Source organism: Mus caroli, unplaced genomic scaffold (genome assembly GCF_978045245.1).
Source record: "Mus caroli unplaced genomic scaffold, Mus_caroli_1 scaffold_12, whole genome shotgun sequence".
In the NCBI taxonomy this organism is placed as follows: Eukaryota; Metazoa; Chordata; class Mammalia; order Rodentia; family Muridae; genus Mus; species Mus caroli.
In genome coordinates this window covers 17,711,144-17,726,740 of record NW_028227267.1, presented here as the reverse complement: position 1 = coordinate 17,726,740, position 15,597 = coordinate 17,711,144, and the positions used below count along the sequence as shown (strand labels likewise).

Genomic DNA, 15,597 nt, shown 5'->3' with positions numbered 1-15,597 from the left:
TGCAGGTTGCTATAATAAGGAAGCACCTATGACACTACACAGATTAATACTCCACTGAGCAAATTAATCCTCGGAATTTCACTCACTACCTGTGGCTTATAAATTTTAATTGGCTCTAAACTGCCACCTGAACTGATGTGCAAGTGTAGGGATGCCAGAAACGGCCCAAACACACGTGGATGTAACCTCTAGAAAAGGGGGTGTGGGTGGGAAGGGCTATTACAGATGCCAAGGGGTGAGTAAAGAGCATAAAGTTCCAGTAGCCACCTCAGTATTCCCACCACCACTGAGGAAGCTGGAGGAAGAGAATAGAGACTACCTCTGTCCCCTGCTCTTCCTGCCCAGGATTCCGGTCCCCGATTTGAGCAACTCCACAAGCTGTGACAGAGCACTTGGTATGGGTCAGTACTGTGGCAGGAGTCTGTGCATTTAGAAACAGGATACAGAAGCCCCACTCAGAGCGATCTGTGTACCAGCGGAGGCAGCATTGCTATGAAGACGCTGAGATAGACGCGGAAGGAGAGTCTCCTAGGGAGGCCCAGTTCTCTCTGTTTCCATCACAGAACACACGGGCTTTGTCCCCCCCTCCGTCTTCGAAGACAGGTTTATGAAGCTTCTGTAGCCGGGCAAACTTGGTGGCCTCTGCTGCTGATAGGCTTGTAGTTCAGCAGCATCCACAGCCTGTCCTGGAACCAGATGCTCCTCTCTGGTCCTCTGCTACACGGCTCTTTCCTTAGAAGTGAGACTCACGGCTTCCCTTGAACTTCTCGCGGGGAAGGCAAAGGTCTGTATTGCTCCACCCAATGGTAGTAGCTACTACTTGTGTCTACAAGAACCCTTGAAATGTGGCTGCCTCTCCTGATGAACTGGCTCCTGCTTCATTTAACATTCTCCCTCCTGGTCTCTCAGCCCTGCCAGACTTCCTCTATCATCTCTATCTTCCTCTATCAAATACACTTCCTTACTTGAGCATGTGTGTGTGTGTGTGTGTGTGTGTGTGTGTGTGTAGGTCTAAGAACATCTTCCAGGAGTCAGCTCTGTCCTTCCACCATGTGGATTTCCAGGATTTAACTCAAGTTATAAAATTTAGAGGCAAAGCTCCTTTTAACCCACAGAGCCATCTCACCAGACCTCAACCACAGTTCTTTAAAAAAAAATTTTTTTTACTTTATTATTTTTGTATGTTTTGCTTGCATGTTTATCATGCACCACATGTGTGCAGTGCCCTCAGAGGCCAGGAAAAGCCACGGAATTTCCTGGGACTGGAGTCACAGATGGTTGTGATCCAACATGTGGGTGCTGGGAATTGAACCTTGGACCTCTGAAAGAGCAGCCAGTGCTCCTATCAGCTGATCCATCTCTCTGGTGCATCAACAATTCTCAAACCATCCTCTCTGTAAAAGGTCAAACAAACCAGCTGAATGTCTCTAATCCTAGCTCGTCAGAGGGAGAGGCAGGAGGATCAAAAGTTCCAGACATCCAAGGCTACATAGCCAGAGCTTGTCTCAAAAATGAAATCGGCTGTGGAGATAACTTGTGTCATACAGGCATGAGGACCTGAACTTGGTCCCCAGAACCCATGTTAAAAAGCTGGGTGTGGAGGTATGGGGTGGGCAGATGGTTCATCTAGGCACAGGAGGGGATGTGGGGTGGAAAACTACTGGAACACACAGTCTTTGCCATTGGGAAGGTCAGAAAAAGCAGGGTGTGTTCACAGAGCAGAGAGAGGCTGTGTGAGGGAAGGATGGAGGGAGATGAAGCCGGATTACAAAAACCTGGCCAACTGAGCTGTTGGGTATTGTTTTTTTTAAAAAAAAAACAAATTCCCAATTGTTCGATTTTTACCAATGAAGACTAAGGAGCCATGCGCTGGGGTGAAAGCCTGCTAGCTCAGAAAGGCAAAGAAAGCACCCAGTTGACCTTCCCACTCCACCAATATCTCAGAAAGGAAAAACAGCAACAACAACAAAAAAAAACTTTGTCTCCTTTGATGTCTTAAATGCCCTTTGCCTCAAAGACCCTCCTTTCTGTTCACTTATGCTCACAGGGATCCCTGTCTGCTTGGTTGCTTGCTCTGCCTCTTGACCTACAGTTAACTTTATTTGGAACTTGGATTAAAGGTGTGTGCTAGGGCTGTCCTTGTCTACAGTAAACAGAAAGCTCTAGGATCAAAGGCTGAGCCACACCACAATAAGAAACAGGATTTTACAGTTCACCATCTCAGGGTTCACAATGTAATTAAATATCTTACAACAGTTGGGCTTCGTTCTGTGTAAGCACCATGCATCAGCCACCTTACTGCCCTGTGACCTTCTCTAAATCCCTTCTTTTCTCTGCCAGTTGGCCATGCCATCCTCAAGGCCCCCAGTTCCAAGTCAAGACCTGCCAAGGGCTGGTGAGACTTAACACTAGGCTGATATTCATATTGAAATTAATCTATCTATGTCAGAGGTCCTCAACCTGTGGGTTGCGACCTGTCTGAAGGTCACATATCAGATATCCTGCATATTTACAATAGGATTCATTAACGGTAGGAAAATTACAATTATGAAGTAGCAACAAAATAATTTTATGATCTGGAGGTCACCACAACATAAGGAACTGTATTAAAGGGTTCTCTCTCTCTCATATTCTCTCTGTCTCTCTGTATGTATGTCTGTCTGTCTCTCTCTCTCTCTTTCTCGCTCTCACATTCCCTCCCTTTCTCTCTCTCTGTCTCTCTCTCTCTCTCTCTTTCTCGCTCTCACATTCCCTCCCTCTCTCTCTCTCTCTGTCTCTCTCTCTCTGTCTCTCTCTGTCTGTCTCTGTCTCTCTGTGTGTGTATATTTGTGTGTTGTGTGTGTGTGGTCATGGCTAACAGAAGACAGCTTTATAGGGTTGGGTCTCTCCTTCCACCTTTGGGTGGGTTCCAGGAATCCAACTCAGACTGTCAGGCATGTATATCAAATGTCTTTACCTGTTGAACCATCTCCAGACCTAGTGCCCCGTGTTTTCAGGAAGCCCTCCAGTGGTTCTGATGGCTCAGTCTGCAATTACCCCACCATATCCAAACACTGCACACCTAAAGAGTCAACCAACTTTGAGCAGAAAATATTTAAAAGGAATAGTACCCGCACTGTCTGGGAACAGGCTGTCCCCCAGTCATTCATCCTAAACAACACATTAGAACCATGATACACTCAGTATCTGCCCTGCATTCGGTGTCTGGGAGGAGGAATGTATCTTAGCAAAAACACTATACCATCTTCCATAATGCGGTTGAGACTCCTTGGATTTTAGCATACAAGGAAGTTCACAGAACCAGTTCTCTTAGAACAAAAAGGTGCAACCATATTGACAGACTATGGAAGTCCTTGCAGGCAGGGACCCTGCCATCTTTTGGCTGTGTTTGCCCAGCCGTAGCTCAGAACCCTGGTACAGCCAGGGCTTAGGATGAGCACACGAATATCAGTATGAATGAATGAAGAAACGAGTAGAGGAGCTACAAAAAATTGCAAGAAGTTGTCATGATTTCCTTCAGCCAACGTGATGAGGAAGAGGATGGAGGGAAAGAACAATGCAGGCGTGGCGGTGCCCACTGGGATGCCACATCCCCCAGCCTGATCTGTGCACAGAGTCCTGCATGATACCGCCTTGTTATGTAACAACTCCAGCCTGAATCCCAGATGCAAAACCCAGTTCAAACTACTTCCCCAGACCCAGAAGCAAGAGATCCCTTGGTCTCCCATGGTCTGGATGGGACCTGGTAAGTTAATTGCTTAATATCGTTTACAGAGGCCCAGTCGGTCTTGGGGTGAAGGAGGCTAATGCTGTTCTTGGCATCCGGCTGAAAGATTCAAGGCGCCAGAAATACAAAGGAAGGCTTCTTTCAACTTCGAGGACCAGACTGTTGAATAAAACTAGAGATGGGGAAGGGGCTGCCGAGGTGGGTTGGGGCTATTCAGAGAAAGAAGAAAGGTTCTTTTGGTAAAGAAATATTAATCGTAATACTCACATTGCGTTAAAATATATGTTTGAGGTCTGCAGAATGAGATGTTCATAAATAGATAAACTTTAAGTGGATGATTTTTTAGCCTGGATTTTCCTGTACTGAAATACAATTAACACTTCCTGAAACCAGCTAGCTTGGAATAATTTAGTTCAATTGTAAGTATGCAAAACACTTAACAATTAGCTCTGTGAAATGAGACCAGCAAGCACTGAGCCGACTTCATTAATGCCCTAAGTGCACATGCCCCATTATGAGAGCTTTCAGAAATATTGTATGAATCTGAAATACCCTCATAGAATGGAACCGGGAGGGAGTTTCCGATTATTTCCATTCATTTGAAAGTTATGTCTCATAACGCAGCCATCTGAAAGATGATGGCAATTGGTTTTAATATTTTTACAGCCCCTTCTGAGGTAGAGAGAGAGAGAGAGAGAGAGAAGAAAGGAAACCAAAGTGTAATGAGGTCTTTAAAGCCAATGCGATTTAATTTGTTATGAAAAGGCAGGCAGCCTGGGCAGAATAAAGCTCTCTGGTTGTTGGAGTCAGGGGACTGTGACTTACGTAGCCTTTGTCCACCCATGTTTGCTCACCTGTACAATGGAAACAACCGGAAGTATTGCTCAAACCGGTAGCCCTCAGAACTGGTCCTGACCAGTCAGGATGAATGCTGGCAGCAAGTGTTCCCACGTCCTTAAATTTTCTGGAGCCAGAATAACTGTGCCTCCCTCAGGGGCCTGCTGAGTACTCTCCCTGGATCATGACTGACAGGCGGTCAGAAGCAGGGGTGGGGGAAGGGGTAGGAGAGGGAAGGAAGAGGTGAGATTTGAATAAAAATGAAGTCTGGAGGCAAAGCCTTCCTTAGATGAAGATCAACTCTGGGGTTGGTGAAGTGAGAATTTTAGTTTCTTAAAAAGCCCAGATATGTTATGTGAAGATGTTTTTATTTTAACCCCAGGTGTGGGATAAGAGGCTGCTTCACAGCAGGTGATTAAGACTTGCCTCATGCACTAGCAGGGTCTCGATTTTTGCCAGCTGCACACAGTTTAATTCTGGGGACTCTGGAGAGGATATAAATGGGAGAGCCCCGAGGGGGCCTGTGATAGCTGCTGTCCTCCTGCATGCTACTGTTTCCTGGTGTCCTGTTTGCTTTTGCATTGGCTGGTGCTGGCTTGCTGGTGTGCTGGCTTGCTGGATATTGTAGCTATGAAGATTGGACTTTCCCCTAGGAACTCAACGCCCCTAACCAGCCGGAAGTAGCCTAAAAAGGTCTACATCAACTTTCCTCTCTAACCTTTCTCTCCCACCTAATGTTGGAAATGGTGGTGGGAGGGATTTGGGGGTAATAAGGGTTAGAAGGGAGTTAGAGGTAGAAAGAGCCAATAAAGTAGCTTTAAAACAAATATGCCAACAGGTTGGAGGGAGGGCTCAGTAGTCACTAGTGCAACTTGCCTTTCAAGTATGACACTTAAGTTTGATGCCAAACCCAGAGCCCCAGAACCACAGAAGCCAGCCCAACCTAATCCAGCAAGTTCTAGCCTAGCCTGGTGAAGAAAGGCACACCTGAGGTTATCCTCTGGCCTCAGAACACACACACAAATTAAAACTTTAAAAATCAACTCTGGCTGGGCAGTGGTGGCGCATGCCTTTAATTCCAGCACTTGGGAGGCAGAGGCAGGCAGATTTCTGAGTTCAAGGCCAACCTGGTCTACGAAGGCAATCAGAAACAATCACAATGGCAAAAAGGAAGAGTTTTCACTCTGTACAATCGCCAAAACGTGACTTTAACTCCCTCCCTCAAATAAAAACCACACATTGGAAGCCTTCTACTTCATGAGGCTTGTGTGGGTGTTGGCCCAAACGACCCCTGAGGACAGAATGGGAACAGTCATAACACAGAGTCTCCTACAGTGTGGTACAAAGAATTTATCTAGTTCCTGAAGGTCAGGCCAAGTGAGTCTTTCCACGGCTTTGTCTGAACTCTGTCCTTCTCACAAGACAAGCTGGCTGCACCAAGGAGAACCCCAGAGACAACCCCTGATTGTGACCTCAAGAGTCTGCCCTTTCTAGGCAGAAGGGCTCTCCCAGGGAAGAGAGATGAGGGATTGTATTAGGGGAGGAGGGCAAGAGCAACACTCAGCCTCTGCTGAGCTGGAGTCTACTGAGCACCAAGGCAATCAGCTTCCTCCCTGGATTCTGCTGCCCACTTCAGGAACAAAAAGGAAACTGAGGCTCAGCGATCCCAGATGCCTGACTCAAGATCCCAGGGCCAAAAGATAGTAGCACTGAAAACTGAGGCAGGAGGATCATCCAGATTTGGAAGCTAGCCTGGGATTCATCATAAGACCATATCTACCATATACACACATCAGCAGAGTTCTTTTGCTAGAGAAGGCAACACAAAACTTAGGACCACGAGGACATTTTAAGGAGTCACAGGCCTTAGCGAAGTCATAATAGCTATGCCTTCTTTGGTTAGAACTAACTTAATTCCAGATTTCTTAGCAATGGTCTCAATAGCCAATAGTGGCACTCTACCAGTAACAGTAGTCATCTATATATGACCATTTACATGCATGATCTTATAAACTTTTTTCAGAAATTGTGTCATTTCATCTTAAAAAGTACCACGTAGGGCTGAGGTTGTACTTGACTTGGGAGAGTGCTTGACTAGTGTGTGTGAGGACCCAAGTTCAACCCCAGCATCACATACATTGGGCATTATGGTGCACACCTATAACTCATAGAGGAGATAGAGGCAAGAGAATCTGGAGTTCAAGGTCATCCTCAGCTACATAAAGAACTTGAAGCCAGTCTGGGCTACATGAGACTATCTCAGAAAAAAAGAAAAAAAAAATGCCCAGCAAACTAGGTATACACCTGCAAGTCTAGCACTCAGGAAGCTAAGGCAGGAATTTCCAGCATTTGAAAATAGCCTGGTCTACATGATAAGACTTTTTGTGGGGACCGGAAAGATTGCTCAGTAACTAAGAGCACTTACTTCAAAGGACCCAGGTTTGATTCCCAGCATCTAAATGGTGGCTGACAATCATCTGTAACTTCAGTTCCAGAAGATCCAATACCCTTTTCGAGCCCCTCTGGGCACCAGACACCCATGTGGTGCACAGACCTCCATGTAGAAACAAATACCCTTACACAAAACATCAATTATTTATTTATTTTTCTTTGTGAGGGCTGGGGTATGACTCAATGGTAGAATGTTTTCCTCACTTGCCCACAGACATGCTCTCAGTTCCCAGAACTAAACAAAAACAAACAAAAGACATTAGTAGTAGTAATAGTAGTAGTAGCAGTCTTCCCAACGTGCAAAGTGGGAAGAGAGGCTCTCCCTGTTGTCTAACCTGTGCAAGGGCAGCCAGCTGGGTTTGAACCTGAGCCACTTCTAGTTGCACTAGGCATCTAATGAAGAATCATAGACACAACAAGTATTGTCACCAGAAGAACACTCTATGCATACAAAGGGGAATACTCTAGAAGATATTAAGTTAGCTGCAAATATTCAAAGGAAGCACAAAGGGGCTGGGAGTGGGGCTCAGTGGAAGAGCATGTGCCGAACATGCTCTGGGTGAGAGCCCCAGCAATGCAAAAACTAAAAGGTAAAACTCAACAGAAGGTGGCACAGTCCATAAAGTCCTTTAATTGCACACATAAGTCCTTTCTTTCCTTCAGAAAGTCAGGTTTAGTGTTGTACACTTGTTACATCAACACTGGGGAGGCAGAGACAGGTGGAGCCCTGAGTCTCCCTAGCCAGTCAGCCTAGCTTCCTTGGTGAATTCCAGGCCAGTGAAAAGATCCTGTCTCACAACCAAACCAAAGGTTGGACAGCACCTGAAGGTTGACCTCTGACTTCTATACACAATTACACATGTACATATGTACCCGCACACGACTGTATACACACACACACACACACACACACACAAATTAATACAAATAAACTACAGGGAATGATACAGAAAGAAACATCTGGGGTCAAATCCAAGTCCTGCTACTTTGGTCTCAATTTTACCATCTATAAATTGGAATTAATAACACCCTCTTCTTTGGATTCAGGTAGATTCAAAGGAGATAACATATGTGGTGCTCTGTAACATGGCTCCAATAAGCTAGGTAAATCTGACTGGAAAAAATCTGTGTTCAGAATAATGCTGGTTGACCCTCTGTCAAATAAGAGACTCCTCCAGTGTCCAGAAGGAGAAAAAAAAAAAAAAAGATGGACTAGTTACTGTCTGGGTCTCTCCTGCTTCTGACTCCTTGGGAAAAGACCTGACCAGCTTCCTCTGACTCTGACCAAAGACCAGCTTCCTGTCGCTGCCAGCATCCTCTGTCCCCAGGCGGCAAGGATTGATGGGATGTGTAAAAAGGTCTTCTAGAATCTTGCTCAGTACCACTTTGCGCAGATACCCTTCAAGCCTCTGCGGCACACTCGTTTATCAGGCTTGTGAAAACATGGCAGTGAACCACCAGGTCCGTAGCCCAGTTCCAAGCTGTGCCTCACACGAGAGATTGATGACAGGGGTGATGGAGAGAGAGAGAGGCTGGCTAGGGCAGCTCCTTTGTCCCTGGGAAGAGAAGCTTCACCCCTAGCTGGTTCATCTGCTCCAGAGAGGCTCACAGCCTGACTGTGGGGCCCAAATGGGCCAGAAGGAGTGGGATGATAACGGGGGCTTGTCCCAGATCACACAGCAGGACTGTGTGCAGTCAAGTGGCTCTGTGACCTTGAACAAGTCAACACCCTCTCTGTGCCTCCATTAAATCAACTCTGAGCTTGAAGAAATAATGTAAATCTTTTACAGGGCTGTTGAACACATTAAGTGTATTCAGACCTATGAAGTTCCTAGAGGACTGCCTAGCCTACTGTAGGGCTATATTTGATTAGCTACTCTCTTGTTTGAAGTGACTCCTTGATCTTCATTATAGGAATACTCTGATTCCCATACTAGTGCTCTTCCATGACTTCAGACCCACCTTCCTCTGCCCACTTAGTTGTCTGGCATTCAGAGGCTTTTCCCCCTCGTCCACAAAGACCTCAGAGTTTTTCTCATTCTTCCAGCTCATCCCAAATAGGCCTGAAGGCTTACCAGGGTGTTTTCTGGAAGCTTCTCTTCTGGATTGGCCCTAACATTAAGCATGTCTCATGGAGACCTATGAACTCTTCACAAACATCTGCTCTGGGCAAGCATGAAAGTCACTGGATGCCGGGTGGTGGTGGCGCACGCCTTTAATCCCAGCACTTGGGAGGCAGAGGCAGGCAGATTTCTGAGTTCGAGGCTAGTCTGGTCTAGAGTGAGTTCCAGGACAGCCAGGGCTACACAGAGAAACACTATCTCGAAAAAAAAAAAAAAAAAAAAAAAAAAAAAACAGGAAAGAAAGGAAGGAAGGAAGGAAGGAAGGAAGGAAGGAAGGAAGGAAGGAAGGAAGGAAGGAAGGAAGGAAGGAAGGAAGGAAGTCACTGGATGGAAAGAGCTGTGGCCATCCAGATCAAAAAGCTTCCCAGTCAGTAAGTGGCTGCCAAGAGAGTCTCCTTTAGAGGGTCTGAGGAAGCTGTCCTTTGGATGCCTGATGCCTCTGCACACTGAGCTATGTTCCCAGTGTCCCCAAGACATGTCCTCTGAGGATACAGGAGGCTTGCATTTGTGCAGCTGAACACAGACAGCTGCTGTGTTAACCAGCCAAGCATGATCAGTCACCTTGTCATTTGGCCCATCAAAGCTTCTCCTGCTGAGGGCGGGGTGAGATGACTTAGTAGGTGGTGGCACTTGTCACGCAAACCTGGGGACTTGAGCTTGATTCCTAGAATCCCCATAAAGGTGAGGGATAGAAATGACTCCACAAGGTTATCTTGTGAACTCCACACTAATACTGTGGTACAAGTACGTACACACACACACACTTTCTGCAGAGATGTGACATAGACACTTACCCACAGAAGCTCAGGAGAAATGTCTGGCACGGAAAGCTGTAGACAAATGTGGCTCTGCCCCAGCTGGGCACTGAGTTCCCACACACAAACACTGTTAGCATGGAAACCAAGAGTCTTATAACCATCACGTGGTCACACCAAGGGAACAACACTGAGGGTGAAAGGCAGAAATGACAGCCTATGGCTGAAAGGGGATGGCAAGGACACCCCAGTACCCTGTTCCCCACCAGATGAGTCAAGGGAAATAAGACAATTACTTTCCAGGCCATGCTTTGTCCATTGAAGATGCACCTCCACCTGGATGCACTGACACACACCTGCAGTCCCAGGATTGCTTGAAGGTGGGAGGCTGAGGCTGGCTGAGGTCTGGACAGTGTAGCAAGATCCTGTGAAAGAAGAGGGAGGAAGGAATAAGGAGGGAGGGAAAGATGTGTCTTCATTCAGAACTTTGAGACGGTTGTTTGTTTCATTCAGAACTTTGAGGTTGCTGGTTTTTGAGATGGTCTCATGTAGCCCAGGCTGACATCAAACTTACTGTGTACACAGGAGAACCAGCAATTATGACAAGGCCATCAGCAACTTCCTAGGTAAGTTGAAAGACTGGCAAGCTCCAGGACACCAAAGATGCTCCATATGTGCTCCATCTTCATGGATGTGCATGATGCCACTGACTGCTTTTACAGCCCCTGAGCAAGATGGGCAAGAGGTCACCTCCCCACAGGCTCCAACCACTCTTCCCCTCATTTTCTTCCCTCAGTTCTTGGAACTCCTGTCTCTCCTTCAATTCCAGTGGGGAGAGAGGTAATCTCAGGCCTTCCTATTCAAAGCTTATCTTGTTAAAGTTGTCAGAACCAGACCTGGCACTCCATTACTGGGTATCTCATCTGATTTTTAGCCATTGTACCATTTTATGTGGGAGAGGGGAACTTGTTTCTATAGGAGCGTTCACTTCTCCAGCCAGGGACCTCAGGTTTTCCCCAGCTTGATTTGATTTTTATTTTATGTTATTTTTAACTATGTATTGGGGGATATGTACATATGTGGTTGCAGGTTTCCCTCCTTGGAGTCCAGAAGAGGGAGTCATATTCCCTGGAGCTGGAGATAAAGGCAGCTATAAACCTTCTTGTAACCAAACTGAGGTCCATTGTAAGAGCAGTATGTGCTGAGTGATCTCTCCAGCCCTCTGGCTCAAGCATAACTTAACCAAAGTCCTAATGTTTACAGGGAGCTTCCTGCCCATCCCATGACATCCTAGCAGCTCCAAAAGAACTACAGAAAAAAGTGCAAGGAGCATGAGATGCCATCACTCCTGGGACCTCAAGCCACTTCCGCATTTGTTTAGCCTTTATCAAAATGTAGTTTAGTTGATAGAGTGCTTACCTATCTAGTATACATGAAGTCCTAGATTTAACCCCCATAACCACATAAAACCAAACATAGTGGTGCATGCCTGCAATCCCAACACAAGAGAGAGAGAGAGAGAGAGAGAGAGAGAGAGAGAGAGAGAGAGAGAGGGTTTAAAAGACTAAAGTCATCTTCTACTACATAGTGGATTCAAAGCCAGCCTGGGATACATAACATAAGCCCTTGTCCTCCTCCTCCAATATCAGCATACTTTCCAATCCCTGGTACATGAGCTCACTCCACTAGGCAGTTTTCCTGTAAACCAGTGATTCTACTAACAGCAATGGACTGGTGTCTTCCATGGGACACCTGTGTAGAGGCAGGGACATCATTCAAGGACTCTTGGTCCTATCACAAGGGACATGACCTCATGATGTCTCAATACTCTTCTTAAGAGTCCAAGACCCACATACCTACAAATATTTCCCCCAAATCCTCTGGGTAAATCTTAATATTAGGATCCTGCAAGCAGCCTGGTTATGGTTGGAGAAGAGAGGAAAAGCCTGAAACTCCCAGAGTTACTAACATTCACCTCATGTCCAGCCATGACATGAAGGATTGCTTGTTTTGATTGCCTGGTACTGACAAAGTTATAACCCTGCCAGGCCACTACATCATTAGCAAGCAAGCTGCTTGAAGTCAAAAGACTTGGGTTTAAATGATAGCTCTACTACCAACTGACTCTATGACCTCAGGAAAAATTTCCTAACTTCTCTGTCACTCAAATTTCTCATTTCAGGCTAGGAATATATCTGTCAGTTAGAGAAAAGGTGCACAGAGCACCAGAGATTTTAGATTTGGTCTCTTGTAGAGCAGGAATATTTTCTCATTTCCCATGGAAATAGGGCCTGACTAATATGGTTTAGAAAATACTTAGCAGAATGGAAGGAGAACATTTTCCCCCAATGGCGTAGCCACTTGGACAATGGCACATTGTCCATGCTTCTATAAGTAACCCTAAGTAAAACTTATTAGATCACTTAAAATTAAGGAAAACATAGGAAGAAGAGGAGGAAGAAGAAACTGAGGAAGAGGAGAAGGGAGAGGAAGAGACAAAGAATACAAAATGAAAGTAGAAGGTGAGAACAGGAAGAGGACCCATGTGAGAGGGAAGGGAAAAGAGAGAGTGATGGGGAAAATGGATAAAACCAAAATATATTGCATAAAATTTAAAAATATTAATGCACGAAAAAATTAGCAAAATAAAACATCAAAATACAAGCATGCAAGAGGTTGTCTGTCCACCAGACATATAAATGGGCAGCAATGAGGAGGCATGGAAAAAAATGTGTTAAATGGACTGAAGGGTATGTGGAGTGGACTGCTTGGCTGGCTGTGTGGTTTGAAGAAACTGAAGTGTAATATTTTTTACCATGTCATAAGAGTTGATCTTTTCCCATTGCTTCTTCTACACACCAGTCCAGCCATGTCTTAACTTTTACCCGTACACTATGACCCTTCCAGGAAAGCAGAACTCTGTACTATCTATTTCTTCTGCTCTCACAAGAGCTTTCTAAGCCCCCTGCACTGGCAGCATAGCACAGAGGCCTGAGTGTGCTCAGGTAGACCAGTTGTCTCTACCTAGAATATCATTTAAAGTTTGACATTCAACCTTTAGAACCTCTGCCCCAGGGAGATGAGGAGTCTTGGATTGGATTCATGATCAAAAGCTGTCTAAATTACTCTGCCAATCTCAGAGTAGAGGGTATCTAGAGCAACAATTCTCAACCTGTGTGTCTCCACCCCTTTGAACATCCCTTTTACAGGGCTCACCTAAGACCATCAGAAAACACAAATATTTACATTATGATTCATAACAGTGGCAAAATTACAGTTATGAAATAGCAATGAAAATAATTTTATTTTGGGTATAGTGAGAATTTTTGTTTCTTTAAAAACCCATTTGTGTTATATGAATATGTTTTTGTTTTAATCCCAGGTGTGGGATATGGGGTTGCTTCAGTTTGTCCACAGCCATTAACTATGATTATCTTGTTCTCTAGGAGGGTCATGATCTTTGCCAGGTGCAGATAGATTAATTCTGGGGACTCTGGGGAGGGAATAAACGCCAGAGCCCTGAGAAGGGTTGGGGGCACTCCAAAGAAGCAGCAGGCTGCCGTTTCCTTTCCTCTACAGCTCTTGGTTGCTGTTATTGAGGTTTGATGAGAATAAGTTAGAGATATTCTGATAATGAAGATCAGATTTACCCCAAGAAACCCAATACCCCTAATCAGCAGGAAGTAGTCTAAAGAGGTCCTTGACCCCTTGCCCTCTAACCTTCTTTCTCTCCTACCTAGGGTTGGGGACTTGAAAGGAGTCAGGGTAAAATAAGGTTCAGAAGGGAGATAAGGATATAAGAACCCAATGACATAGTAAAAAAATAATAATAATGATGATGATGCCAACCGTTGGCGGTCACAAACCATGAAGAGCTATATTAAAGCTTCACAGCATAGGAAAGTTGAATATCACTGTTCTAGAGCCTTCCCTATCCTAGGGACCCTTGCCTGTGTGTGTGTGTCATTAATACAGAACTTCATTCTATGACATCACTTTCAATTTCTGGTCAGTCAAGAACCCAGAGGATCCTACAATTTGCCCATATTCTAGGCCTGCTACTCTGTGCTCAGTGACAACGGATACTTGGCTCATCCTCCCTGAGCATACTTCCTCAGGTAGAACATAACTGATGTAATGTGGTAAGGATGTAGTGAGGTGAATGAGTCCCCAGTGGGGACTATGACAAGGGCTGGACAAGCATCAGACTCTTCATTCTGAGCAGGTAACTGGTGGTTATGGCCAATGCTGTTAAACAAACACATCACAGAACCTGTTAGCTGCCTCCTCTCAACCACTGCCATCTCCTTACTCTGCTTTTCCCAGTCTCCTCCATGGCTCTGAGGTTGTTTGGAAGAATGAAGAAAAAAATTAATGGTGTCCTTCTGGAATGTCCAGTTCCTGAATTCCCAGCTTCTGTTGGTCAGAAAAATGTAAGTCCGTTTTATCACTGAACAGAGTCTGAGTATCAGACAGGCTTGGCACTAAGATGTTTATCAAACTAGTCTGGACCATACCCTCTGTATTGGTGAGGTATGTGACCAGGAGACAGATAAGTGGAGAGAAATGCCCTACATGTAATCACAGGAAGAAACTTGGAATTAAAACGTTGGTTTCTTATCAACGTTTAGACAAGGTCTCACTATAACCCAAGACTAGTCCCAAACATGGGAGCCCCTACCTCAGCCCCCTACATGCTACGGTTATAGAACTTTGGACTGTACCCAGTCCAATCTATCCTGAGACACATATGTGTGTGCACACATACAGAGCCAGGTCAGGGAAGAAAGTCACCAACTCTACCTCCCAGACAGTTAAGTGGAGGCCATGAATTATGGAGAGCTGAGTTATGGTGACATCAGGAATCCACAAGGGTTCCCTTATCCCGAAGCATATCCTTCCATGTGCAAAACAGCAATACCGACAGATAAATATGCTACCTGTTTAAGGGACCAGATGGAGTTAGGGAGATAGACTCAGATGCAAAGTAATTGGACTCAGGAAATAAATAAAAGTCAAAGATGAAAGAGACTCAGAACTGAGCCCAGGAGAGTCAGGTCTCTTTAGCTAGTAGTAGGAAGCTGCCTCACCCCAGCTTACATCCACCCTCAGATGACCCCTCAACAGAAAGGATAAGAGGAAGCATCTCACTACCCCACTGGTCTCTAGACACTGGGACCACAGGCTAGTTGGCTACCCATCATTCTCCATGTTATTCCAGTCCTCTTCACCTTTCCACAGAAACCCTTCCTACACGTCTCACTTCATTGATTATTAGAGTAGAAGTCTAAGATCAGAGGTTACCAAACCAAATCTCTCATCTCTTCATGACAGGCTTACCATGTCCTTGGCGCCCACTGGACAAGGATCTGTCTTGATTATCTTTGGAGCCCCAACACCTATCACAGGGCTTGGTGTGAAGTTGCCTAAGTAATACAACTTAATTTACATAAATTGCTTCCGGGGCCAGGTCCATCTGTGAAGGAAACTAGCTTGGGCTGTAAGAAAGAGAAAGTAAGGAGAGATATAACAAGGTTGGACAAGAGCAGGTTGAAATTTGATGTGATGTCCAAATGCAGACAGAGCCACACAGTGCTCAGGGATGGCGAGAGGGATGCAGGGGTCTGCTACACTGGGCTGGTGACTAGGAGCATGCCGACAACATGAGCTACTTTAGTTAGAAGGTGACTTGATGACAGATGGA

The 15,597-nt window shown here is 45.4% G+C and overlaps 1 long non-coding RNA gene across 1 annotated transcript; it reads left to right on the top strand.

Moving 5' to 3' along the window:
* Window positions 1-14,053: 14,053 nt before the first annotated feature.
* Window positions 14,054-15,295, top strand: LOC110308925 (uncharacterized). The gene is made up of 3 exons (XR_002379639.2): window positions 14,054-14,118; window positions 14,220-14,326; window positions 15,228-15,295. It is a non-coding gene; the product is annotated as an uncharacterized LOC110308925 (long non-coding RNA).
* The last annotated feature ends 302 nt before the right edge of the window (window positions 15,296-15,597 follow it).